This window comes from Otolemur garnettii, unplaced genomic scaffold (genome assembly GCF_000181295.1).
Source record: "Otolemur garnettii isolate 467f Iridium unplaced genomic scaffold, OtoGar3 scaffold00020, whole genome shotgun sequence".
NCBI classification, from domain to species: domain Eukaryota; kingdom Metazoa; phylum Chordata; class Mammalia; order Primates; family Galagidae; genus Otolemur; species Otolemur garnettii.
Genome location: NW_003852415.1, coordinates 8,857,890 through 8,884,687, shown reverse-complemented (window position 1 = coordinate 8,884,687; position 26,798 = coordinate 8,857,890).

Below are 26,798 nucleotides of genomic sequence, written 5' to 3'. Positions count from 1 at the left end.
ACTGAGATCAAAGAATGGCATCTGTTGCAGTGACCATCCAGGCCCAGAAACTAGTGGGACCCCACTAAGAACACTCTCTGTTGCAAAGCTGCTGCATGTATCCAAGCAGTTCCCTGATTAGTTCAGAGGTCTGCTGTGGTGGGGGAGCCATCTTGCAGCTTGGGTTGCAATGTCCATTAGGGCAGTGTAGAGATTTGGGGATGTCTCCCCAACCCTTCTCCATGTGGGGACACCTCCCCCCAGTACCCACCAATCTTGCCAAGCATATTATCCTGCCTCTCTATATATATCACTTCTGTGATTATTTACAATGTTCTTTCTCAGATATTCCATCCATGAGAGAACTTCTACAAGTGACCTTTGCTCCTTTCCTTGACAGAAATGAGTGCAGGATGCTTGTAGTTGACTTTCTTTGCTACCTTGTAATTATTTTTAAAACACCCCTCTCATATCAACACCTCTAAACATTTTTCCTTGTCTTATATCCATTTCTATAGCATCGACAACTCATTTCTATTCTGCATTTGTGTTATCTGTATTCATAAGAGCACCTAAAAATGTTACCATATGTTTATAGCTTTATTCTTACTGCTCATAGTCCCTTTATTTTTTTAGATGAATGTAACAATGTTCCTGTTTATACAGGGCTCCTACCATAATACTCAACTGTAGATCCATGCTAATATGTCAAAGAATGAGTAAAATAATGAATGGGGTTATAGTTACAGTTCAAGTGGACAAACAGAAACCAGGAGGAATAAGTGACTACCAAGAAGTTCAAGGTAGGGCTAGCTTATTTATTGTCTATAGGCCATAAGTAATGTGACTACATTTACATGATTTCAGGAAATAAATTGGTACTATCTAAAATCACTTTTTCATCTAGTTGGAAATGGTTGAGTACATGTATGTGTGTGCATATGTACATAAAAAGTGATACAACAATATTAGCCTAACTCAGTAAGTAAGGATGGAATTTCACTAAGAATTTCCAGTAGGATTATTTTAATGGCTTCTTTCAATGGTTTTACTTTGGATTTGTGGTCTTTCAAATGCTGTGGACAGTTTAGATTTCTTTAACAAATTGTCTTCTAAGAAATCATGGTATTACACTATCATACAAAAAGATAGATAGGGATTATGGTAGTGACTTCTGGATGTTAATGGTCAGTTTCTTCCTGAAGACACAGGGAGTAACAGTATTGAATTTCTGTGCAGTTAAATGTGGTCATGTACTTAAGACAGAGCTAATGGAATATGAGATCAAGTGATGGGCTGCACTTTCAGGCCAGACCCACAGGAAATGTTCTATGTAATATAATCTTTGCTTTCTTCTATTTCTCCCACCAGCAGCTGTGACATCAGCTGCCCAAGAGAACTTTCAGGTCAGAAGCTCACTTTGGACTGTTCCATGATTGAGACTTGAAGTTTCATTTGTTCAGCAATTGGAAAGCAGAAGTATTGATTATAGCTATTAGCTTGTTAGCTTATCCTAACTAATGCAACTAATGCTATGATATTCTGTTTAATGTTTGTTGTTCTTTTTTTTTTTTTTTGCATTTTCTTGGCTGGGGCCAGGTTTGAACCTGCCACCTCTGACATATGGGGCCAGTGCCCTACTCCTTTGAGCCACAGTCACTGCCCTTCGATGACCATTTTTTAACTGATTAACTCTTCAAAACTTTACTGTGTAAATTTTTATTATGAAATATTTTCCTCTTTATTAAGATTGCTTCAAAAATATACTAAAAACAAAAGATTTATGCAGTTAATTCATATACCAGCATGTAGTTTCAACAAATATTAATATTAGGTCATATTTAGTTTTTCATTCTCTCTATATATGTGCAATTTTCTTTTTAAATTTGAAGGTAAGGTATAGAAATTATGATACATTTTGCCATAATACTCAAGTGTATTTTTTTTTTTTTATTTTGAGACAGAGCCTCACTTTGTCACCCTTGATAGAATACCATAGTGTCATAGCTAACAGCAACCTCAGACTTTGGGCTCAAGCAATCTTCTTGCCTCAGCCTCCCAAGTACTGGGACTACAGGTGTTTGCCACAACACCCAGCTATTTTTAGAGACGAGGTCTTCCTCCAGCTCAGGCTGGTCTCTAACCTGTGAGCTCAGGTAATCCACTTGCCTTGACCTCCCAAGAATGTATTTAAGATAAAAAAATGATTTTCTGTTGTCATCTAACAGTTAGTTTACACTCAAATTCTCAATTATTTCAAAACTGGCATTTTATAACTACGTATGTAATTTGGAATCTGAGTCAGGATTCGGGTACTATCTGTAGTTGCTGTTATCTCTCTAATCTCTTAGACAAAAAGAACAACATCTCCCTCTGCTTCTTTATCATTAGAATCTTTTCTATTTTTGTGTGCATGCACTTCTTGTTGCCACTGTAAAAGTTACCACTCACTGGTGGCTTAAAACAATACAAATTCTCTTACAGTTATGAAAAATCAGAAGTCCAAAGTGAGGCTTATAGGTGTTATCAAGGTTCGTTCAAAGAGCCCATGAGAGAATCCATTCCTAACCTTTTCCACTTTAGACATTGCCCGAATTCCATGGCCCCTAGGTACATCCCTCCAAACTCTGCTTCTGTGGGCATATCATTTTCTTCTCTGCTATAGTCAAATGCCCCTTTATATATCTCTTTTAGGAACACTTGTGGTTACATTTATGGTCTTCCCAAATAAATCAGGATAATCTCCCCATCTCAAGAAGCTTAAACACATCTGCAAACTTCTTTTTGCCATATAAAGTTAACAGTCACAGGTTACAAGGTTTAGGAGGTGGATGTCTTACTGGGATATTTTGCAGCCTACCACAGTGTGTGTGATAATGCTTTTAGACCATTTTGTTTTACAGAATGCCCTACATTCTGGATTTGCCTATCGATTCATTGTGCTATTTTAACTTTTTCCTCTATGTCATATATTTTTTAAATATTAAAGATTAGGGGTCAAGGTTTGAGGAAACATAGGCTAAATACTTTTAGCAAAATTAATTTATAGAAGATACAGTGACCTTCAAGTTATATCATGTTGAATGAAGTGGGTTGTCAGATTGACTCATTGTCTGTGATGCTAATTTTGGTGACATTGTTAGTGTAGTCACTGCCAGGTATCTCCATTATAAGGGTATATTTTCCTTTTTTGCAATTATCAAGTTATCTATGGGGTTACATATTCACATTACCTATTCCACAATTTTTTAACTAATGAAATCAACCATCATGGTGGTCCTACTCCTCAGGTTATGCCTTTTTATTCCTACCTCTTTTGAAAATTTCTAAAAACTTCGCTAATTCCCTCTTTCTTCCTTTACAAATAAAATTTAATGACAGTAATCTCATTTTTTGATATTAAAGGATCTCATAACCTCTGCAGTCACTTTTTGAATATTAATTTTCTTTGAACAGTAATAGAATAGCAAAGAAGAAAATTCTGATGATTTAAGAGCTCCTGTTTTATGGATCCTACTTTAAGGGGCTGTGAAACAATAACTATTTTCTATATTTTACAATGATTTATTTTAATAAGATAACAATTTATTGGACCAGACTGGTGAATAGTAATGCTATCATAGACATATCAAACCAAAGTTGAACCATTGTCTTCTGCTCTTTACATTATAGTAAAACAATAGGTTACCACATTTTGAAAGTTGGAGATTTTTATATAACAGTTTGTGTCGGCTCACACAGAATTGCCTTGATATGGAATGCTCTTTTAGTGGTGGGAGGTTACAAGATCTGTTTTTCTCATAGCATCCTGCTATGCCTGGATGGAGTGCACCATGAGAATGTGACCCCAGTCATCATTCCATTTGATTCACATTCTTAAAAGATTATAAACATTTTTCTAGCAAGGAGGTGATCAAAATTCCCCTGGAAATTTTATTTGACTGAGATTTGGTGATTTTTTTTTAGAGTGTCCATTTCTAAAACCTTCCCCACAATTGATGATTAAACAACTCCATTGCAAGAGCGATTGAGAATGCCAACAGTAATGGCATGTAGGATGCCAAGCAACCGTTTCCTTTTTCTACTAAGTACTGACCATGAGGATAAAGGGAAAAATTGTTAAGGATCAGAACTTTAGGTTAGATGGGATTAACTTTCTGGCTGAGGTGTGGGATCATGGCAAGTTCCATAATTGTATTTCCTGAATGTAGTCATGCAGAATTATAGCCAGATCTTCAAAGACGCCAAAATAAAATGGAAGAAAACATCGACTCTTTTGAGTTAGGAGATTTTTCCTTTTATTCCTCCAATAAAATTACCCCATAGAAGACAGTGAAGAACAAAATACTTTATTTTGTTTTGTTTTGTTTTGGATTTGGTTTCTCTTCTTCCACAACAAGATAATCAGTGCTTAACATTATAGCATTGACAAGAAAATAAGAGCACCACCTGGAAATCTCTGAAAGCCATTGAAGAGTACCTTTTCAGCAAGAGAGTGGTAATGTTGCAAGATATTTGAGTTTATAGACTTAAAGAAAAGGATCTGTTTTGTGTTAGAAAGGAGAGGACTGTTGTGGACACAATGGGAGGTAGTGCTTCTTAATTCTCAGTATGCACCGCTAGAGCCCTAGCAAAACTAGACCCTCCCAAAATCTCATCGTCTGAAGCCCTTCCTTTCTGGTCTCAGTCTCGGAAAGGTGTGGGGATCTGATGACTCTAAACATGAAGCCAGGGTTACGGCCTCCCCTCAAGGTTACAAAAAATGAGCCCCTTAGCATGAAGCAGAAGCAGAAAATTTAGCCTCCACTATGGGGCTCTGACCCCTGTGTTCAATGTGAACATGAGTGTAGCAGCACTTTCCTCTAGTCCTCTAGTTCTCTAAGGTCCTCAGACTTAGAACTTTTGACTATCACCTGGGAGACTTGTGTAAACAGGCATTGCTGGACTGCATCCCTACTGTCTTGAGAAATTGCATCTTTCTTTTTCTTTCTTTCTTTCTCTCTCTCTCCTTCCTTCCTATTTCTCTCTTTCTTTCTTTTCTTCTCTCTCTCTCAATACAAAATCTCACGTTGCTGCCTAGACTGGAATGCCATGGTATCAGTCTAGCTCACAGCAACTTCACATTCCTGAGTTCAACAGATCCTCCTGCCTCAGACCCCTGAATAGCTACAGGCACCTACCAAAACACACAGTTGATTTTTCTATTTTTAGTTGAGATGGCGTGTTGCTTTTGCTTAGGCTGATCCCAAATTCTTTTTCCAATATTTTTCCTAATATTTTTTCTTATAAAAGTAAAAGTGGGCAACATAAAACTAGTGGTATATTTGACATTGTATTTGAGAAACTAATGCATCAATACCTGGTTTGTGGAAGCAGTTGCAGTTCTCAGTGAGCTCTCATAGTCCTCACGAGATATTTTGGTACTAATGTTACTCCTAAGGTGCTTCATCCTTGAAAACAGTTGCTCATAAATATAGGTGCTTCCCCAGAGGGATGACATGAAGAAGGCATGATTGTAAAGTGAGGGATATTTGTCTCTGGAAAGATAGGACCTCTAATAGTTAGGTAAGGGGGCAGACTCAGTTTTTTTCTTTAAGTTGAATGTCAGCTTGTAGAGCTATGCATTCCATTTGAAAATTGGCAGGTAACATTCATGTCCACTGAAAGTGAAGTTCCAAATTGATTACTTTCTCATAAATCAGGAATTTTCTTTTCAAATTATTGTATCAACTCTTAAGGCAAAGTTGCATATTTTTCACTGTTCACAGGACAGTGTTTAGCCAACCTGATGACATTGTTTACCTTGAGTTGAACTTGCCATCCTTTCAGTTTCCTTTGGAACATTGTTTTCGTTTGAAATAGTATATTGTTAATTTGGTTTTCACCTTGAAGACGCATGTTTAAGTCATTTAAATGAACAGTTAAATCCACTAAAAATGTTAAATCTGTAAGCCAGTTTTCATTGTCAAGTTCTGGCACAAGCTTGTCTTTTGATACCATAATCGACTTGATAACATAAAATCTTTTCAACATTTGGCCTCAACTCAGCCATCTTAGTTCCAAAATGTAAATGTTGCAATGGTTAGCATCATGTTTTGAAGGAATTCTTGGAATTGGCAATGATTCAGTCCTTGGACCCTTATGAAATTCAGTCTTGATGACAATTTGCTTGATGTTATCCATTTTTAAAGCTTTTGCACATAAATTTTCTCAGTGTACTATGCAATGATATTTCATCAAACACGGGTTTGGGGGCAGCAATTGCATTGTCTTCTATTAATTTCACAAGTTCCTGTCTTTTACCTATCATCGCCAAGGCACCATCAGGGACTATCCCAGAAATGTTTGTAATGGACAAAGAAAATCACTTTAACATGTTTTTGTTGTTGTTGTTTGTATGTTTGTTCTTTGCAGTTTTTTGCCCAGGGCTGGGTTTGAACCCACCACCTCAGGCATATGGGGCTGGTGCCCTACTCCTTTTAGCCATAGGTGCCACCCACATTTCAACATGTTTTTTACTACTTCATATAAAGATATTGATTTAGTTGTGTCTTTTAATGGCACTAAAAAGCCATTTGTTCAGTGAGATTTTATTCATCATCAATAACTCTATTAGCCATATTCGTACCATCACTGCTATCATCCATCAGCAAAGCACACAGTTTTAGATTAGCAGCTTTACTCTCCAAATTTCTTTTGATAGATTTTCCAGTTTCTTCAATTCACCTGACTATAGTCTGATAAGACAAACTGATTCTTAAATTATTCTTTTTTTTCCAGGACAAATTATATCTTCCTTGCTTTCCATACATTGCTTAATACAGTCACCATCATTAAATAGTTCATATTTTTTGCTAAAATATGCTACCAAAGAATTGGCTTTTACAGTGCAGTCCATCTGAGTTGTAACTTTAAGAAAAAGATTTGTGGAGAAGAAAGACTTTCTTCACTTCTGTGATTTTGTCTTTATAACACAAGTGTTCATATGCATCAAATTTGGCAGCATGTTTTTGCATATAATGTTTTTTCAAATTACAGTCTTTGAAAACTTGCACAAATTTTCTATTTCTCTCAATGAAAAAAGTACTCCTCTGTCCGTTGTTCTTTGAACAATTTTCCTCCCTCTGTAATTTTTCTTTATGAGACATCAAAGAAGCCATACTGGGATGAAGAAAATAATAATGGGCAAAGGACAATATTTACTTTTATTATGAAAATTAGCTGACAGTAAAATAGAAAACAATGTTTGTTCCCTTCTGCGTCTTGGCTGCCAAAGAAGAGTGAGGCCAAGGGCCAATTGTAAAGCTTGGTGGGTGATAAGTGAGGCACAGTTGCGGTGTAGGAGCACTCCTAATAATCTAATAAGAATGCTTCCCTGACTTCTAAATAACATTAAATGCCTAACGTTGCAATAGTAGGTTGGTAATCGCCGCTTGGCCAAGTCACTGTGAGCACAGTAATGTCTGATAGTGTCACTTTGAAGGCATCGGTTTGGAAGGTAACACACTGGAAGCCCCACACCTGAAGCCAGGCAGGTGGATGAGTAGAGATGATGCACTTATGTTTGCGGCCAACCTTATTGTCTACAAAGTTCATGCTCAAGAACTGAGCAACTGGGTTCCATCAAAAACTAAAAAAAAAAAAAAAAAACCAACTTATATTGTTTTGAGCAAGATTGTGATTTAGTGTTGGGCCACATTCATAGCCCTCCTGGGCTACATGTGGCCCACAGGCTATGGGTTAGACATTCTTGGGTTAGAGCCTTGGGAGAGGGATAACTTGTCCACCCATAAGTCTTGTCAGCCCTTGATTCTTTTAAGTATTTTACATAATTGGCTGTGCTCAAAATTTTGTGGCATGACATCCAGCCTCATTAAGAACATTCCATCCCTCTATGCCACTATTTAACTCATTGATGCAACATACTCATGCACTTTTTTATGTCAAGATGTAGGAAATTGTACCAAGAAGAAATGGTCTCTTGATGTCACAGCCTAAGCAATTAGTTGAAGGGGGAAAATATTAAATAGTAATACAAATAACACTAGTAATCTCTATAAGGATCATATTATTAAATGTTATGAGAAATAATTATAGCAGTGAAGAAGAGCTTGTCACATAGACCCTGCTCCAATTAGCTGTCAGAGGAAGTGATGTTTCAGTGATATACATTACATTTATTCAACATTTATATACTATTCCACAGATCCACTACACCTTCACCTTAAAGGCACATTAAACCATCTCCCAGTCCTCCTAAAGCAGTACTGTCCAATAGAACTTCCTGCAATAGTAGAAATTATTTATAATTTCTTTACCGTCCACTGTGCAGCTTCTAACTGCATATGTCTATTGAATACTTGAACTACTACTAGTGTAACTAAGGAACTCTGTATTTGTATCTACAATCTTTTAAAGTCACATGTGGTTACTGACTAATATATAGCTCTTGAAAACTCTATGGTAACCAAAATCTATGATATATACTTTTGTAGGAAAAAGATGTCAAGATGTAGGGATTATTGATACTCTGAAAGTTTGGACAACAGATGAAGACCTGAGAAGGCAGAAAGCCAAATATTTAGTTCATATCCAACAGATTTTTAGCTTTGCTTATTGTAACCTTCTGTTTCCTAGCTATGTTATACATGTTTGCTTGAATCTACCCAACATATTTCCACATTTCTGCCAAGATCTCCCCTCTCCCTTGCCAGTTTGTATCTTCAATTTCTTGCCCAAAGATCTTTTTCCTTAAATGTGAAATCAGCCTCTCTCTCTTACTCTCTCTCTCTCTATCTTTTTCTCTCTTACTTGCCTTTGGAAGCCATCACAGTGCTACATTGACCTTGTTTTGGCTTAGATATAACCACTTAAACTCATTTACTTCCTCAATTTTCTTCTCGAGTCTATGTACTAGGAAACCTACTCATGACCACAACTTTGATTCAGAACTAACTGTACTAACAATATTGTATAGCATATAAATGATTAATTTTTAAAGCATCACCATATCTATCATGCAACCAACCCAGTGAAGTTTGGAGGGTTCATTAGCCAATATCACATAGTCTATATTTGTTTATTTAAGTGTTTACTGTGTGTATTTTTCATAAAAATGTAAGATTATTCAGGAAAATGTTTTTGTTTATCTCCCCCTTGTGTAACACAGTGGCCTAGACTAAATGCTCAGTAAGTAAATATTTATTGTGTAAATAAATCACACACACACAAAACTGACCAGTTGCTTTTTAGCCCAGGCGTCCAGTCAATTATACTTCCTTAGCCTGTTTGTGAAAAGAATGTGTATTCTTAACTTTCTGATCCTTCTCACCAATTTTATGAAAATACTTACTAAGGATCCCACTGTTAGATAAGTGGGAAGCCATTAGCCAGAAGTAGTCTCTAGCATAACAAACTGCAACTTAACTTAGTATGCAAATAAACTGAAAACCAAACTTAGGAAGAATGTAACAGATAGAGCCAATTATAAGCAGCCAAACTTCCGCCAATCACAGGCAGCCAGCTGCCTAGACCATGTACAAATAAGGCAAATGCAAAGCTGAAATCAATCAAGCTACAGTAGTACCCCATCATCTGTGGAGTGTACGTATTGAGACCCCCAGTGGATGCCTGAAACCCCTGATCATACCGAACCAGATTGCATCACTGGGAATGTGTCTGTCCGTGCCTTCTACTCTCAAACTTAATGCTTTTCCCATTTTAACTAAGCGCTTGTGGCTGTACCTTTTACAGTTTGAGGTGCAGCAGACATCTTGGACAAACTTCTTTTTCTTTCTTCACAATTTCACAAGTAGATGATAGATCTCAGCCACCTCCACATATGACTTTTGCTTTCCTTAGCAAGTTAAGAATGTTCACCTGTTTACTTAACAGGGCTACTCTACAGCTTCTCTCTGGCAAATTAGGATTGCCAGAATTCCTACTCTTATGCTTTAAAGTAAATAATGAAATAAAATGAGAGTGACTTGAACACAAAGTCATTGCAATACCGCAGCAGTAGATTAGCAACCAGGAAAGCTGCTAGCGACCAGTGGGTGGGTGCTGTGAACAGGGTAGATATGCTGGACAAGGGTCCAGCTCACGTCCAGAGTAGGATGGAGCAGTATGGCATATTATTTTATTTTTTTACACTACTCAAAATGGCATGCAGTTTAAAGCTTATGAATGATTTATTTTGGGAACTTTCTATTTAATAGTTTTGGATCTTATTTGCACTGACTGAAATCTCAGAAACTGAAGCCACAGATAAGGAAGGACAACCATATTTTTGTAATTTACTTTTATTTTCTGCATGGTGGAGGAGAGCTTTCTCAACCTTTTCTGCTTCGGAGGGCTGCCTAATTCATGAATCATTCTTTGCTCAAATAAACTCTGCTAAATTTAAATTGCCTAAAGTTTTTCTTTTCAGACCAGCATAAATCTCCTTTTCCAATAGGAGAACAACAGTGGTGTTTCAGACACACGATCAATTATTCATTCACACTTATACGACGCACTTCAGAGCTTCTTACTGCTGATCACATTGGAACAATAATGTGGGTGGAGGGAAAGAAATATAGAATACAGGATTCTGATACCAGCTGATGCAAATGCTATCCACAGTATATCCTGCTAAACTGAGTTTGAATCAAAACGCAATTAAAGATTCTGGGCACCTTTAGAAATTTTTGAAAGGGGATTCTGACAGAATAAATTTAGTTGTATTTACTTTCCAACAACAAGAGTAATAACAGGCAGGAGAGACAACTTCCTATTTATTTTGCAGAATTGGGGGCATAACAGTTTTAGTGATATTAGCATTAGGCAAGCCTGGATACACAGGTATGTTTCTCTCCGTAATTCAAACCCTGAAAATCACATCCACTCGCCTTTCTTTCCTGTTAAAATTTGGTATCACTTTGAGATAATGATTCATTCAAGCATTTGCAAAATGGATCATTCAAAAATGATCATGTGCCTCAGAAAAGCAAAGAGAACCAGGGGGTGGAGGAGGTCTCCCTGTGCCACGGTCGCTGCTATCCATCACTACCAGGGACAGAGAGGAGACAGCCCTTTAATAGAAACCGGCTAATTTCTTCAGAAATATCTCATTAGGCTCACCCTTCCTGAGCAGCTTCTCCATTAAAATTTGATAAATGAATTCTGCCATTGCCAATTCCAGCCTGTCCTTCTTCCCCTTATTGAAATGAAGACGCTTCATGCTGGCAAGCACTCAGGACAGAGATAATTATTTATGGGGTGCTAGAAATGTAGTCACCCAGCCCATCACAGCGCCACAGATACTGGCGATGAGACCTTCAGAAGCCTGAAAGCTTTTTGAATAGAGATTTATTTTTATTTTACTTGGGAAAAAATATAATCCTAAGGGTTTGCACATTCTTACAACTGTTTTCTCAGATATTTTTCCCATCTCAGATAAGAGTATAGGTATAAATTTGACGTTTGCTTACTGATATTAAATATAGAATGGTTTGATCAAAATTAATAGTTTTCAAATTTGAATAATTTTTTACAAAATGTATACCTTTAGGTGGCGCTAAATTTTATATTATAGTTTTTCTTTCAAACATCAATTTTGAGACTTCAGTAGGCAAAACACGCAGCTCCGAGCAAAGTTATCTGTTTCTTCCAAGTTGCTGATATTACTGGCTCACCTTAACCTTCTTTTCCTGGTGTTTTCCTTTTGATTTGAAATTATGTTTTTTATTACTTGACAAAACTCTGAGATCGGGCGGATGTAGTCTTTTATAGTGGTCTTTTCTCAAATTATCCATAATTGAAACTAGTATTTTGTCAATGGCTTTGAAATTCACTCATACTAAAATGTAAATGGACTACTATCTCAAGATGCTCTGTGAGAGGAAGTTTCTATTTGCCGAAGCCTTAAGTTTTAATTTTGTCTAAGGTAAAAGTATACAGAGACACACATGCACACATAGAACGTCATGCTTTGTTTTCTTTCTTTTTTTCTTAAAGAACATCTGTTTTGTTTGTTCACTCTGTGAGTTTTCTGCAGACCTTCTCAGGCAGCTCTCCTCTCTTCCTAAAATAACAGCTCTCTAGCAGTCACATTTATTGCTTTTAGTTCATAGCCCTAAAACTTACAAATGCCAGAATAGCATTGAAAGAAATTGAAAACACCCAATTTTAGGGAACTTCTCATTAAACAAAACCATACATTTATGGAACAATATCTCAGTTGCTTTTTATACGCCAGTTATCAACTAATGTATTAGCATCTCTGTAGACATTTTATCTGTTTTTATTCTTGAGAGGTAGGTAAATCATTAATTTTATTTATTTGTTTTTTTGATAAGGGAACTTAGTCTTAGGTTATTGAAGGAACAAAACTGTATAATTGTTCAGTAAAATTTCCATTCTCTTTTCATGTTTAGTCTTTACACCAAATATTAGAGGTGGGTATTGACTGCAATTTCCAAAATATATATTCAAAAACCAAAAAACAAGAGTGGTCAATTTTTAACCATACTGAAAAGTGGCAGAGAAAGATGAAGCTCCAAACCATTTTCTCACATTCTTTAGTATTAGCAAGAAGCGTATTGCTGGAACACAAATCTTGATAAATTTGTACCTATTCACAAATCTAAAATCACCCAATAGTGCAAAAAACAAACCAAGTTTGGGTGGGAGATTAAGAGATCAGATGAGAACTGATAGCACAGTAAACCTTTTTTACAAATAGTTTCTAGTGCTCTATTTAGAATATTAAGCACATACTAAAAATTCTTTCCATATAAATAATCCCAAAACTACATGATTCTCTCAAGCCATCCTTTTCCCTGTCACTTGGTATTTTAATAACAGGAACCAGGAACCATTATGATTAATATTCAGGATAATGTTAGCAAACTAAAATTATCAAGTAATTACTATTGGCCTGCCATTCTAGTAACAATTTCCTATGCACCCTCTTGTTTTAATCTCATAATGCTGTGAACTTAACCTGCCCAATTCACACGCAGCTCAACTCCAAAAGAGCCACGTCCCTGACTCAGGTCTCTCTCCTCCTGCAGTTGGGCACCCAATCCCTCCAATCTATGCTCATGTGGAGTTTGCAGGAGTTTTTCTTCTGACTGATAAGACATTGTTTCATTTGAATGTCCAGCCTGAGGATCCTGTGTTCCTCCTCCTGCCCTCTGATAAACTAAGAACATTAGCTCTCTAACTATTTCCTAGTAATAGAGTACCATCTACGTCAAAACGTATCTGAGAATTTGAAAGACTCTTCTGGTAGCATTTTGCTCTTTAAAACCCCAAGTACCAGTGAGCACATTTGCTACTTTCCACAGCTGATTTAGCTGGTGAAAACTCCCATCTCTGCTCAGTTTTGTGCAGCACGGCAGCATCTGCTGGCTGATCAGCATGTCTGCACAATTAAAAAAAAAAAAAAAAAAAAGGAAAACAAAAGTGCCAAGGGGGGAAAAATGTCGTTTTCATGTTTAAGATCAGCAACCTAGACAGAAGTTACATGAAAAGGCCAAGGAACGGAGGGCAGCAATGAAGATTAGAACGTATAGAGCCAACTGAAAAAGTGCCATATATTGTGTGGAAAGTGCTCTGTATGGAAATAGTCGTAATCCATGCTCTCTGGAAAATGACTCCCATTGATTGCGAGCTGAGGGTGTGAGATTTAGGAGTACCAGAGGAGCAGTGAATCAGGTCGGGATGACTGCCGGCCCCTAGGATGCCCTAATCTTTCACATAATATAAAAAAGACCTTTTTGTCTGTGCCTCGCAGCGTGGGGCCTAGATGTCAGCTGTTCTCCACTGAATCCCTTATCAGGTGAAATCCTGCCTCTACCAACTCCCCCTCAGGTCCCCTCCTGCCAGTCCTGGGCCATTCTGCCCTTTGGCCTAACAAAGGTGCTTATTTTAATATTTTCATCTCTAGCTGACCCTCGTTTTCAGTCTTGGAGGATCATAATTTGTTCACTTGTGTGTGGTCTGTCTTCTTTCCCCACAGGAGGGTCATGACTCTGACACTTTCTGGCTTTTTCTCCGTCAGGCATATTGTCTGATACATTCGAGGCTTAGTAAAGATCTCCAGCATAAACCTTTAAATTATGCATTGATTGACAGTGAGTCAGAGACTGTTTCCTCACTGGCCTGCATATTCTTTATTGAAAAATATAAATACTATAATATTTATATTATTTTTATAGAATATATTATATTTATATTATAGTTTTTTTGTAAGGAACAAAATGCATTGAGAATTTGGCATATAGCACAGAGTAAAACACACACATGGTAAGTAATAGTTAGAAGAGCATTATTTTTAAAATAATTTTTAAGCCTCCCTTATGCCAACCTTTACCGTACAGAATCTGACTTCTTCAAGAAACATTCCCACTGTGGCACAGGAAGGGGGGTGCCGTTAGATGACAGCTCGCATTTACAAACATGATGCCATTTGTACTTTACAACCACATGGTAAGGTAAATAATTTTAATCCAAGCTTAAAGAGTAACGATGAGGAAAGCTGAAGTTCAGAACAGTTAACTGACTCGTGGTAGACCACACCAATAAAAACGGCTGATCTGGGATTTCACTGTCATTTGGACTCGGAGACTCTGAAGTACTCACACTCTCTGTTGCACTTGATTGCCTGTACCGGATCAGAGAAGCCTGCTTCTTTATTTATGAGCTATCAGAGATATTTTGGGGTGATACTCTGTCAGCTTGCAAGGGAGCGTTTCTGCCTACATTCGGGGCTAATTTATGCACTGGCATTTGTGACCATATTGTTCTTGAGGAGAAATGCAAATTGGCTCAATACATCTGCCAGGAGCAGGTCTTCCTTTAACAGATGATTCCATGACTTGTCACATTTTCAAACTCCTCTCTGAGTGTCATGAAGGCGGGTGGGTGAGCATTTTATTTAAAAATAAGAAGAAGTAGGTTGTTATTTTTGCAACCTTACAAGATTATAGTTTACTGGAGGGTAATACTGACTTTCCCTAATTTTGTACAAAATCTAACACCAGTGTACACCCGTGTACAAAATCTAACACCGACCCTTAAAAGGAATAATTCGGTATGTGAATAGGAAAGGCAGTGAATCATCTCGGACACACATCACAGCTATTAGCCTCTTGAGAACTGCCCATCACCACAATCACAAACACATTTGTGCCGTTAGTACAAGGAAGGAAATGGGACATTTTTCTTCACTAATGCTTTTAACTCTGATTCATAATGCCCATCCTTTTTTTTTCTTCCATGTCACCCTCTAAAGAATGACTGACTATACTTTATTCTCAATTTTAGCAGAGAACAAACAGTAACTTCTTTGTTGCCATTTGATTCTGCAGGGTTTTGATTCCGTAAAGACCATAAAATAAATAGCGTTTAGTTACGTTAGTATTTATGATCAATGAAAAATAATATTGAACTCCTCCAAAGACAAAGCAAAATTAAATACCAAAATCAAACAAAACAGTTTCAGGGATGGAGTGGGAAGAAAAAAATGGCAACCATGAATTAAAACGCTTTGTTCTCTCAAATATCGTGTACCTTAAGAAACAAAAGCTATGCAATAGTTTAGGATTAGTAATAAATCCAGAAATGGAGACGTTATTTCTTATTAATGTAACAGAATAATCTTAGATGATTGTAAATTCTAAGAAGAGCAGAAAAGACGACAGACACAGCTAATGAAAAGAGCTGTTCTTAGAGCTTTCAGTGTAAGAACCCAGGGAAATGACACAGCAATTACCTTTCACTGATTATCTAATAAAGGACAGAGTTCCTATCTCAGTGGTCTCAGAGTGACAGGGACTAGACTACTGAACGCGTGAATTCAAATCTCACCTCAGTCTCTAAAATGTCTTATGACTTTGGACAAATTGTGTAAGATGTCTGGGCCTCAGTGCTCACATGTGTAACAAAGGGACAGAATAAAGTGACCCAAGTCTTCTACCCATCAAATGATGGATGTTAATATAAACTTTCTTTTTAGTCATTGAAAATATGGAGAACTCATTTCAACAAATACATTGAACTCATACTTTGCCAAGGCATTTAGTTTGTTCAACTCTTATGAAAGATGCAAAGACAGCAAGGAATTGTCTGTTTTTTTAGCCAGTCCTCCTCTCAGTTTACAAGCTAAGACTTTTTCACTGCAGCATCTGAAACCCAAGACGTGGAAATATAGAGTCAAATTTTCTTTCAACATTGTATTAATCCTAGCTACTAAAGCTTTGGTGAAATGGACCGTTTATTTTGCTGTAAACAATTCCACATATGCACTTTTTCCTCATTCTATTCTACTTATTTATTGACTTGATGGGGGTCAGGTTTTCGAAAACTTTCAATGAAGAATAAAGGCCATTATTTCCTGAGATTCAGGATAATAAGAATGTTGCAGGTTACTGCTTCTTTTAAAGGGATTGGGAATCTGACATTATGCACGTAAAATGAGTTCCCTTTAAAGATTCAAGTCCTTCTAAAACAAAATAAAAGCAGAAAGCATAGTAACCACCAACCTCCTACATTTGCATTTGTCAAATCAAATCATTTCGTCTGAGGTAATATCATAATAAAACACTGTCAGAATATTGTTCTCCTGTTAGGTGGCAACAGAAAATAGTCTCTGATAAGGCTTTGATCTACTGACATTATGTCTTGAGGTGAAGTTACAGGGGATTTAGAGATCTTCATCATGTTGAAATTTTCTCTTGAGTGGCTATGGGAGGTTAGGTGCTTGACCTGCAGGATGCAGTCCTGAATCTCAAAGCGCATGTAAATGGCTTATACAAAACCTTATACATATGAGATGGAGTAAACATTGTCATAAAAATGCCATCCAAACCACAGGCATGAGCAGCCTCCCGATAATAAAGGGAACAAGGAGATGTGTTGTGCTGTCACCCAAACCCCCAGATGCATCTCTTATGGATGTCCTTGTCTCTTCCTTGCAAGCAATTAGATTTAACCCTATCGCATAACACTTTTAGTTTAACTGAGCACTTTGACTAGAATATTTCCTTTCTACATAGCTAAGAAAGAGCCACATGAAAAAATGTACATCCTATGCAGGCTTGAAAAGTCGGCTTCATGTTTCAGTGTCTGTGCTTATTAGTTGAATGACAGCAGCAGAATCCCTTCACCAACTTTGAGATACAGTTTCTATATCTGCAACATGGGGATAATCAGGTAATCATCATTTTATCCACTTTAGTTTGCTGTTTGCTTTAAAAAATGGACAATATAAGGTGCCAGCCACATACACCTAAGGTGGCGGGTTCAAATCCCCAGCCCGGGCCCGCCAAACAACAATAATGGCTGCAACCAAAAAATGGCCAGGCGTTGTGGCGGGCGCCTGTAGTCCCAGCTACTTGGGAGGCTGAGGCAGGAGACTCGCTTGAGCCCAGGAGTTGGAGGTTGCTATGAGCTGTGATGCCATGGCACTCTACCCAGGGGGATAGCTTGAAGCTCCGTCTCAAAAAAAAAAAAAATGGACAATAAACTTACAGATGTGAAAACTCTTTGTAGGCTGCAAAGCCGTCTGAAATGTTAATTGGTAAAAAGAAACTGTCTCATTGAAAAGGATGGCAAGCTCTTAGCATTTTGTTGCTTTTTTAAATGCCTGGCAGAATACAAGGTCCAACAATTAAGTTCATGAACACATCCAAGAAAAAGTGCTATATACCTCATTGCTGAATATCTTTACTGTCACCTTTGAAGTCCTCCCCTTGGGAAGCTGTGTATCCATGCCAGCACCTCGTCCACCCTTCAAAGCAATTTTGGAACTCTTTTTTGGAATGGCCATAGAGCTATCATAGTATTACCCTGATGTCCTGAATGCCATCAAAATGTCTTCCTTTCAATTGTTCCTTTATCTTTGGGTAAAGAAAAAAGTCATTGGGGGCCAGATCAGATGGGTAGGGAAGGTGTTCCAATACAGTTGTTTTCTGCCTAAAAGCTCCCTTATAGACAGTGCTGTAGGAGCTGGTGTATTACTGTGATGCAAGAGCCATGAGTTGCTAGCAAGAATTTCAGGTCATTTTCATCTAATTTTTTCCCACAGTCTTTTCAGCACTTCCAAATAGTACACTTGGTTAACTGTTTGTCCTGTTGGTACAAATTCATAATCAACAGTCCCTCAAAAAAGGTTAGAAACATCATTTTGACTCTTGATTTGGACTGAGAGAACTGTTTCAGTCATGGAGAATTGGCTCACATCCATTGTGCACTTCTACACTTTGTTTAAAGATCATATTGGTGCACCGTGTTTCATCACCACTGATAACACATCCCGAGACATGGTCTTGCCTCTTCAAATGGTCTCAGAAAACTTTTGCTTTTCTTCATCAGTGAGCTCCTTTGGGATAGCTGTTCATCTACTAGTCTCATATTAGTATTGAGTACATTGGGTGCTTGCTTTTCCATTCTTGGGGTACTTCACTTAAGAGACTTATTTATACAGTTTTTCTAATATAAGTGCATGGTGGCATATTCATGAACTTAATTGTCAGGCCTTGTACATAGTATAAAATGAATGCTTTCTCAATTAATAAGTATATACATAAATTTAATTGTTAGGCCTCATATGTAGTATTAAATCAATGTTTTATCAATCAATAAGTAGATAGATGACATTCAAAGGTCAATATTTGGTTGGGTAGCTGGGAATAATGATATTTGAGTATCTGGATAATGCTAAATACCCAGCTTAAAAATGCTGCAATGGTGGTTAAATATTTTTCTGTTTCTGGATAATTGAGCTTTCAGTGGAAAGATCAAATGAACAATGTGACTTGAAAAGTTCAGAAGTAGGAATGGAAGTGTGGTGATTCTGGAGAGTTTGGAGTGGTTGATGGAATAAAGGATGGCTAGAAGGTGAATGGAGATTTGGGAAAGAGGAAGAAGAACATCATCGCTAGTTCCATTAAGCCTCTAGGACTGAAATGATAAATCAATAAATAAGTTATACTGTTGGATCAAGGCTGAGAAGAGTCAGAGACTCTAGATTCCATACCCAGGATAATAGCAGAGCAAAACTAAGCAACATTGATGGAGACTAGTTTCTCAGTAACCTCATATCTGGAACAATACTGGGGTAATTATAACAGAGGATCCTAAAGAACCCAAAGCATGGATATGAATATCGTTTTATAAAAGACAAAGGAAGCCCTGAACCCAAGCCCACCCGCCTGCCATATGTAGCTATCTCTTGTGAAAAACAGCCTACTATGTGAGATCCAAACTTAGCAACAATGACAGTGACCCAGCAAAGAAGACTTGGCGCTAAAGCTGGGGCCAGCCTGAACCACAATGAGTTCAACAATATGATTATAGCACAGGGTTCACTGTCAAACACCAGTTGAAAAGTGTATTGGTTGGCAGACAAAGCAAGGATGAGAATACTTTGGAAAGTTTGAATTTCCTGTAATCAAGGTATCATAATTTAAATAAATTACCACTGTATTTTTTTTTCTTTTTTGCAATTTTTTGGCTGGGGCTGGGTTTGAACCCACCACCCTCAGCATATGGGGTCAGTGCCCTACTCCTTGAGCCACAGGCGCTGCCCTGACTACTAAGTAATACTTAGTAATACTAAGTATTTTTAACTTAGATAATAAGGCAATTGTGTAAGAAACATCTAAAACTTCATGTATCCCTCCCTCACACGTTTTCTGTCCTGATGTAAAAAAAAAAAAAAAAATTAAACAGATTCCTAAAGATTTCCTCTTACTCATTATGTACAAAACATGAGTCATCATTTTTCTTTCTTCAAGTACAAGTAGGATCATTTTTCCCCACTCCCTAAATCCCCATGTCATATCTATACCTTTCACCAGCATAAATTTCCTATAATCTGTGTACAATGCATTGCCCAATATCCTTGGGATTTACATCCCTGCAAATCCCCACCTTAGTCCTAACTTTCATTTAGTTATCCACTCATTACTGATTTTATGAACGTTTGAAAGTTAAGCAACTGAGTGCCCCTCAGTTCCAATTTATTAGACAGTACATGTGCTGTGTGTTTTTCCATTCTTGAGATGCTTCACTTAGGATAAAGTTCCCTAGATCCACCCATAATGTGCCAAAGGTGTTCATTTATCATTGTTCAATGGCTGAGTACTACTCCATGGTATACATATATTACATTTTGTTAATGCACTCATGAATTGATGAGCACTTGGGTTGATTTTACATCTTTGCAAGTGTGAATTGTGCTGTCATAAACCTTTGAGTGCAGATGTCTTTTTGATAAAAACAACTTCTTTTCCATGGATAGATACCTAGCATTTGTATTGCTGAATGGAATGATAGGTCTACTTTTAGTTCTTTAAGCAATACTGCCTTCTCTACAGGTTTCACCAACTTAGAATCCCACCAACAGTACATAAACATTTTTTTTCCTCTTTGCATTCATGCCAACAGCTATTGTTTTTAGACTTTATAATAAAAGCCATTCTAACAGGGTTAAGGTGATATCTCATTGTGGTTTTTATTTGTGTTTCCCTGATAATTAGTGATGCTGAGCATTTTTTCATGTGTGTGTTGGCCATTTGTCTACCTTCTTTTAAAAAACTTTTGTTCATATTTGTCCATGTTTTTTTGAAATGTTTGTCCATGTTGTAATGTGGTTGGTTTTTTTCTTGCAAATTTGAGTTCTTTGTAGATTCTGCTCATCAGCCATTTATTAGATGTATAGTTAGTTTACAGAAGTTTCCTCCCATTCTGTAACCTATTTGCTCTGTTGATTGCTTCCTTAGCTATGCAAAAGCTTTAAATTTAATAAAGTCCCATTTATTTATTTTTATTATTGCTGACATTGCTTTTGGGATCTTAGTCATGAATTCTTTGCCTAGATAAAGATCTAAAAGAGTTTTTCCTATATTTTGTTCTGGGATTCTTATGACTTCATGCCTTACATTTAAGTAATTTATTCCCCTTGAATTAATTTTTGTAAGTGGTGAGAGATAGGGATCCTGTTTCATTCATATATGGCTATCTGATTTTCAGAATCATTATTGAATGGAGCTTCTTTTCCCTATGTCATTTTTTTTTCTGCTTTGTTAAATATCAGTAGTCTATATGTAAATAGTTTTGTTTCTAGGTTTTCTATTCTGTTCCAGTGCTCTATGTCTATAATTTTGTGCCAGTCATGCTCTTTTAGTTACTACAAGCTTGTAGTATAGTTTGAAGTCTGGTAATTGATGCCTCCAGATTCATTCTTTTTCCTTAAGATTGCTTTGGCTATTCAAGCTCTTTTCTGGTTCCAAATGAAGTGTAGATATTACTTTTCCTAGATCTGTGAAATACAAAGTTGTATTCTGATGGATATTTCACAGAATATGCAAATCACTTTGGGTAGTGTGTACATTTTAACAATGTTGGTCCTACTGATCCATGCGCATGATATGATTTTCTACTTGTTTGTGTCATCTGTGATTTTTTTCATAGTATACTATAGTTCTTATAGAGATCTTTCATTTTCTTGGTCAAATATATTTCTAGGTGTTTTACTTTGTAGGTGTTTAGAAATGCTATTAATTTGTGTACATTGATTTTGTAATCTGAGACTCTTTTGAATTTATTTATCAATTCCAGGAATATCTTCATAAGAGTCTTTGGGGTTTTCTAGATAACAAAATCATATTGTCATCAAAGGGCAATAATTTGACCTCCTCTTTTCCCATTTGGATACCCTTCCTTTACTTCTCTTATCTGATTGCTCTGGCTACCACTTCCAGTGCTATGTTGAATAGAAATGGTGACAGTTGGTACTCTTGTCTTGAAGAAAGTCTGAAGAGGGGATAAAAATCTAGTACAACAATCAAAGACTAATAACATTTATGTCTAAGGTTGTGTGTGTGTGAATGAATTCTCAAGTGTGTATGTGTTTGAATGTAAAATTATATAAGACAATGAATTTTGCTTAGCAGAGGATCTTAACATATAGTTCTCTACCCATCAGCTATTTTATTACAAGTCAATAGTCAACTCATTGCCCATTCTTTTTCCTGTATATTTTGGGTAGCTCCAATGCTATGATTTAGACCACAGTGTGCTCACATCTATTTATAAGTACTGTATTCACTTATTATGCATGTGGATCATAATATAATCTCACATTATATTATTTTGTTATTTGTATTCCTCTTTTTCTGATTGAGATAATGACATTAATTTCTATCTATGACACTGGACATAGCCTGGCCATGTTAAGTCTCTAGCAAGTGTCTGGAAAATGCATAAGCCACTGTCATTTCCCCATGTATGTCTATATTCACAACCTTGCCTCTTCTCATGCCCTGGAAGTCTCCAAATCCCACCAGTCATGATAATTGTCAAGAAATAGCTGGTGCAGTTTCAGTATCCTAGTATTTCTCAAAGTGCAGTTCACAGAACAGCAATGGCAGCATCTCTTGGGAAACTGTTAGAACTATAAATTCCTGGCCTTGCCCCAAGCCTACTGAGTCAGAAACTATAGGTGTTCAGCTCAGCACACTGTGCCTTAACAAGTCTTCCAACTGAGCTTGATGTACACTAAAGTTTGAGACCTATTTCTGTAACACATACTCTGGTTTTTAATTCCTTAGATTGGGTGACATGCAAAGAAATACCTGATTATACTTTGACTATTAACCAGAGATTTCATCAACCCAGATGTTACACTTTTTCCATTGACATACATTTTTTTTTATTAGAAACATTACATCATAATTTCTTTCTCTTGTGTTCCTTAAATGTGTTTTTTGTTCAAAGACAAATTTGCAGTAAAATGTTGAAAGTCTTTTATAACTCTTGAGAGGTGGGAAGTGGGAAATGACTTCTCATTTTCCCAAGGCACAGACAGCATCTTTCTTAAATAATTCAGAACTTCTTGACTTTGGGAAGTCTTTTACAAGCAACTCTTAGATGTATTCAATCCTGGGGAATCCCTATTGCCCTGGAAGAATTCAGAAGATGACACACTGACTCTAGAGTGTCTGAGAAGCTTGGGAAAGATAAAATATATTAGAGCATAATATAGGAGACGGTCCGATGCCTAAAATTGATTCTATTCCTGTAACTATGGCATTGTTTTATGAACATTATTTAACCTTCTTGGATTTGTTTATGTATCTGAAAAAAATAAAGAGGTTTGATTATTTGGAGTTTATCAAAGAAAACACAAATTATGGAAATTTAATTGAAGTTGTAAGTCCCCTCTCACCTAATTCTTCCCAAAGATCTGATGTACATTGTAAAGGATGCTCTTTTCATCTAGGCTAAGAATCACTGGATCCTGTGTCATTAAGATTCCTTTAAATCTAAGGTCTTATAACTATTGTTTAGCTGAAAAAACCTAATATCAAAAGATATAATGATAATTATGCTGATATATAACAATAACTTCAGTATCAACATATTTTTCAAATCTTAACATCTCTATTGGTACAAATATATACAGATGCACTCTTTGCATTATATAAATTGTTTTACTTAAACACCAATTTTTAAATAAGTTAAGAAAAAGTTATTTATAATCAAAAGTGAACAGAACACAGCCAAGTTAAAAGGCTTCATCTACAAAAAATTATGGAATATGTAATGTCTTTAAACAGCTGAAAACCTGGTTCTGGGAATTGCACTATAAATTGGCAAACATTTCTATGTGTGAGGGGGAAATGAGATTGCCACGTATATTAATATAACAAATCGTCACACATTCGGCAGCACAAAACAACATCCATTTGTTATCTCAAGGTTCTGTAGGTCATGAGTCCAGGCAGGCTCAAATGGATTCTCAGCATAGGGTCTAACAGTTTGAAATCAAAGGGTTGGCTAAACTGCACTCTTATCTGAAGGATTGGAAGAAGAATTCATTTATAAGTTCAGGTTTCTGGCAGAATAAAGTTGCTTGCAGTTGTGGGAATGAGGACCCCATTTTCATGCTGGCTGTCACCCTTGTGCCACACTCTGCCTCTAGCATCCCCAGGCATGTGTCCTCATCTATACTCAAAATCAGCAAAGGTACATCAGAGTGCCCCCATACTTTGCATCTCTGATTTCATCTTTTGTCACAAACTGGAGAAAACTCTGCTTTCAAAGGGCTTGTGTGATTTGATTATGTCCACCCTTTTACTGTCTAAGGTAATATTAACCATGGGAATGATACATCTTCCTATTTGCAGGTTTCATCTACATTCAAAGGGATGCCTCACTGGGAGGGGTCCTTCTTAGAATTCTGTCCACCTTACCTCCTCTTTCCAGTGAATAAGAAGCCCCTGGCTAAAACCCTAATCTAAATCTCTATTTATACTAAAGGAGAGTTTAAAGACAGATGACACCAAGGTCAAAGAAGGAAGGAAAGAATAGTGAGGGATAGGTAGGAATGAACAGGGGTAGCTCTTAGTCAAGTACACACTGGCAGTCTTGTGGCCTTGTCTTCAACGCACCAGCTTTCCCCTTTCCTGGCTTCAGCCAGCCAGTATCCTAATGTTCTTTCATGCTTACCCTCTCAAAGACCACATGGACAGATCTATTACAATTATATATGTCAAAACATGAATGTAAGCCAAGGTGTTATTATGTCTAGAGCTATTTGCAACCTCTTCAATAATCATGGCATAAAATGTCTTTCCCATGTTGAAGTTCTGGAATTTGGGAATAAATCAGAGAAGTTTGGGGGAGAAAAGATTCTTTCAGATGCCCTAAAATTTAATTGCCCTCCCTTGAAAAAAAAAATCACCAAGATGTTTATATATAAGGCTAGGTCTAAATATGAACTGGTATCAAAAGCCTTTTTTCCAAACTTGGCAAACTACTTGGGCTTTCTGTTTCCAGTGAAATACATTAAGCTGGAACATTTGGATAGGTATCCGAGTGTACTCCTAATTGCTTCTAAGAGCTCTCAACCAAATGGACGCAAATGTCAGGTTGTACTTGAGGAGGCACAGAGCTAAAGCTATAGGGCTGAAGTTCAGAAAAAAATGGACTTTTTTGGCTCCCAGACTCACTATTCTGGGCTATGAGCTCATTCCAATATTAGTGAGTCCTAGAATTCATCACCTTCCAAATGCTAAGATAAAATCAGGGAAATGTCATCAAGTTGTTAACCATTATTATCTATTAAAGTAGCACTCCCGAAGACGGGGAAATTACCTAATAAAGCCAATCTTTCTTCTTTATATCACCTAGAACTGTCAGGATTGCGATAAATTATAATGGACCAACTTAAAACCAATGACCTGCATATTATACACCAAAAACCTCTCTTATCTCAGCAAGTAACCAACACCAGACTTGTCAATTAGGATTGGAGAATGTCAAGGTTAAATGTTTCTCAAAGCTTCTGATGTCTCCCTTTCAAGTTTGAACCACTTGAGGTGCCTGTTTATGGGCTCTTGGCAAATACACATTTCTATTTTTAAAAAAGGGTGAATTTTACAAAGAGCTCTCACAGAGAGTACAGCTATGCAATGGTTTTAGGCCAAATGATTTATGAAGAGAAGCATATTGGGAGAAAACAAATACAACTTTATAGAACCTCCAAAGTAGCCCCATTTTAAACAGTGAAATCTCTGGCAAACTTTCTCCGTAAGTCTCAGTGTCTTCATCTAAAAATAGGGAAATAACAACTCTTAAAATGATTATATTAAAAATTAAATTAAAATGGAATAATATATTTAAAGTTCTTGGAAGACAACAAATGCTGCACAGGTCAAATAATGCTGGTAACATGACTTAATGCAATGTCTATTTATTTGAAAAAAATATTTAAGGAGTGTTTTATACAAGCATTAAGGTAGAAACTGGGAATTTAATAAGAAATGGAATAGACATAATACCTTCCCTCAAGGAATTTGTAGATTAGTGGTGGGTAGAGTTAAACAAGTAATTATAACATGGAGCTATCTGATAGGAGAAATACGAAGTTTAATGGATGCATAAAGCAAAAATACCTAGTAGGCAGTGATCTAGTAGGTCTGGGAATTCATAAAAGGAAATGACATCAAAATTGCATTCTGAATAATCAGACAAAATAAGTTTGGCTAAGCGGCCATGGAAAATGCTCAAGGCAGAAGGCACTGGGTTAGTAATTCTTGAAGTAAAGAAAACCCTGCATCTCAATGCGTGGGAACAATTCAGGGTTCAACATAGGGTTGAAAGAAATTCAATGAGAGTAGCGTTTCTCTTCCCTATCTCTGTATATTCTTGGAAAGCCTCGTCAGGGCACAATGAGGAAAAGCATTTCAGAATCCCAAGCCCTTTCAAGCTCAGGTTGTCTCCAACAAAAGAAAAATGGTAAGTTAGGAATAGCAAACTTTTGTGGAAGCAGTGAAATGACATCTTTGCCTCTTTGGAACATGTACAAAAACAAGAAGAATCTAACAAAGGCTTAAAGAGAATAGCATAGGAGTTTATGGACCACAATAAAGAGTTAAAGTAGGGAAGAAAAATAGTGGAAAGTGAATCACACTAAGAATTTCAAACAGAAGACCCCACCTGTTGCCTTTGCACATGCCTGTTCCCTTCTTGCTAGTCGATTCATACTCACATTTAGACACCGATCTAAATGATCCTTTCTCTGTGGAGCTTTCTTCAATTCCACCAGGCAGAATTAATTCCTCTTTGAGTATGTTCTTCTAGCAAATTGTATTTTTCATCACTGATGTACTTTCCTGTTCTTTTATTATTGTGTAACGATATGTGCTTCTGCCTTGAAAAATGAACATGGGCTCGGCGCCTGTGGCTCAAGCGGCTGAGGCGCCAGCCATATACACCTAAGGTGGCGGGTTCGAATCCCCAGCCCGGGCCCACCAAACAACAAT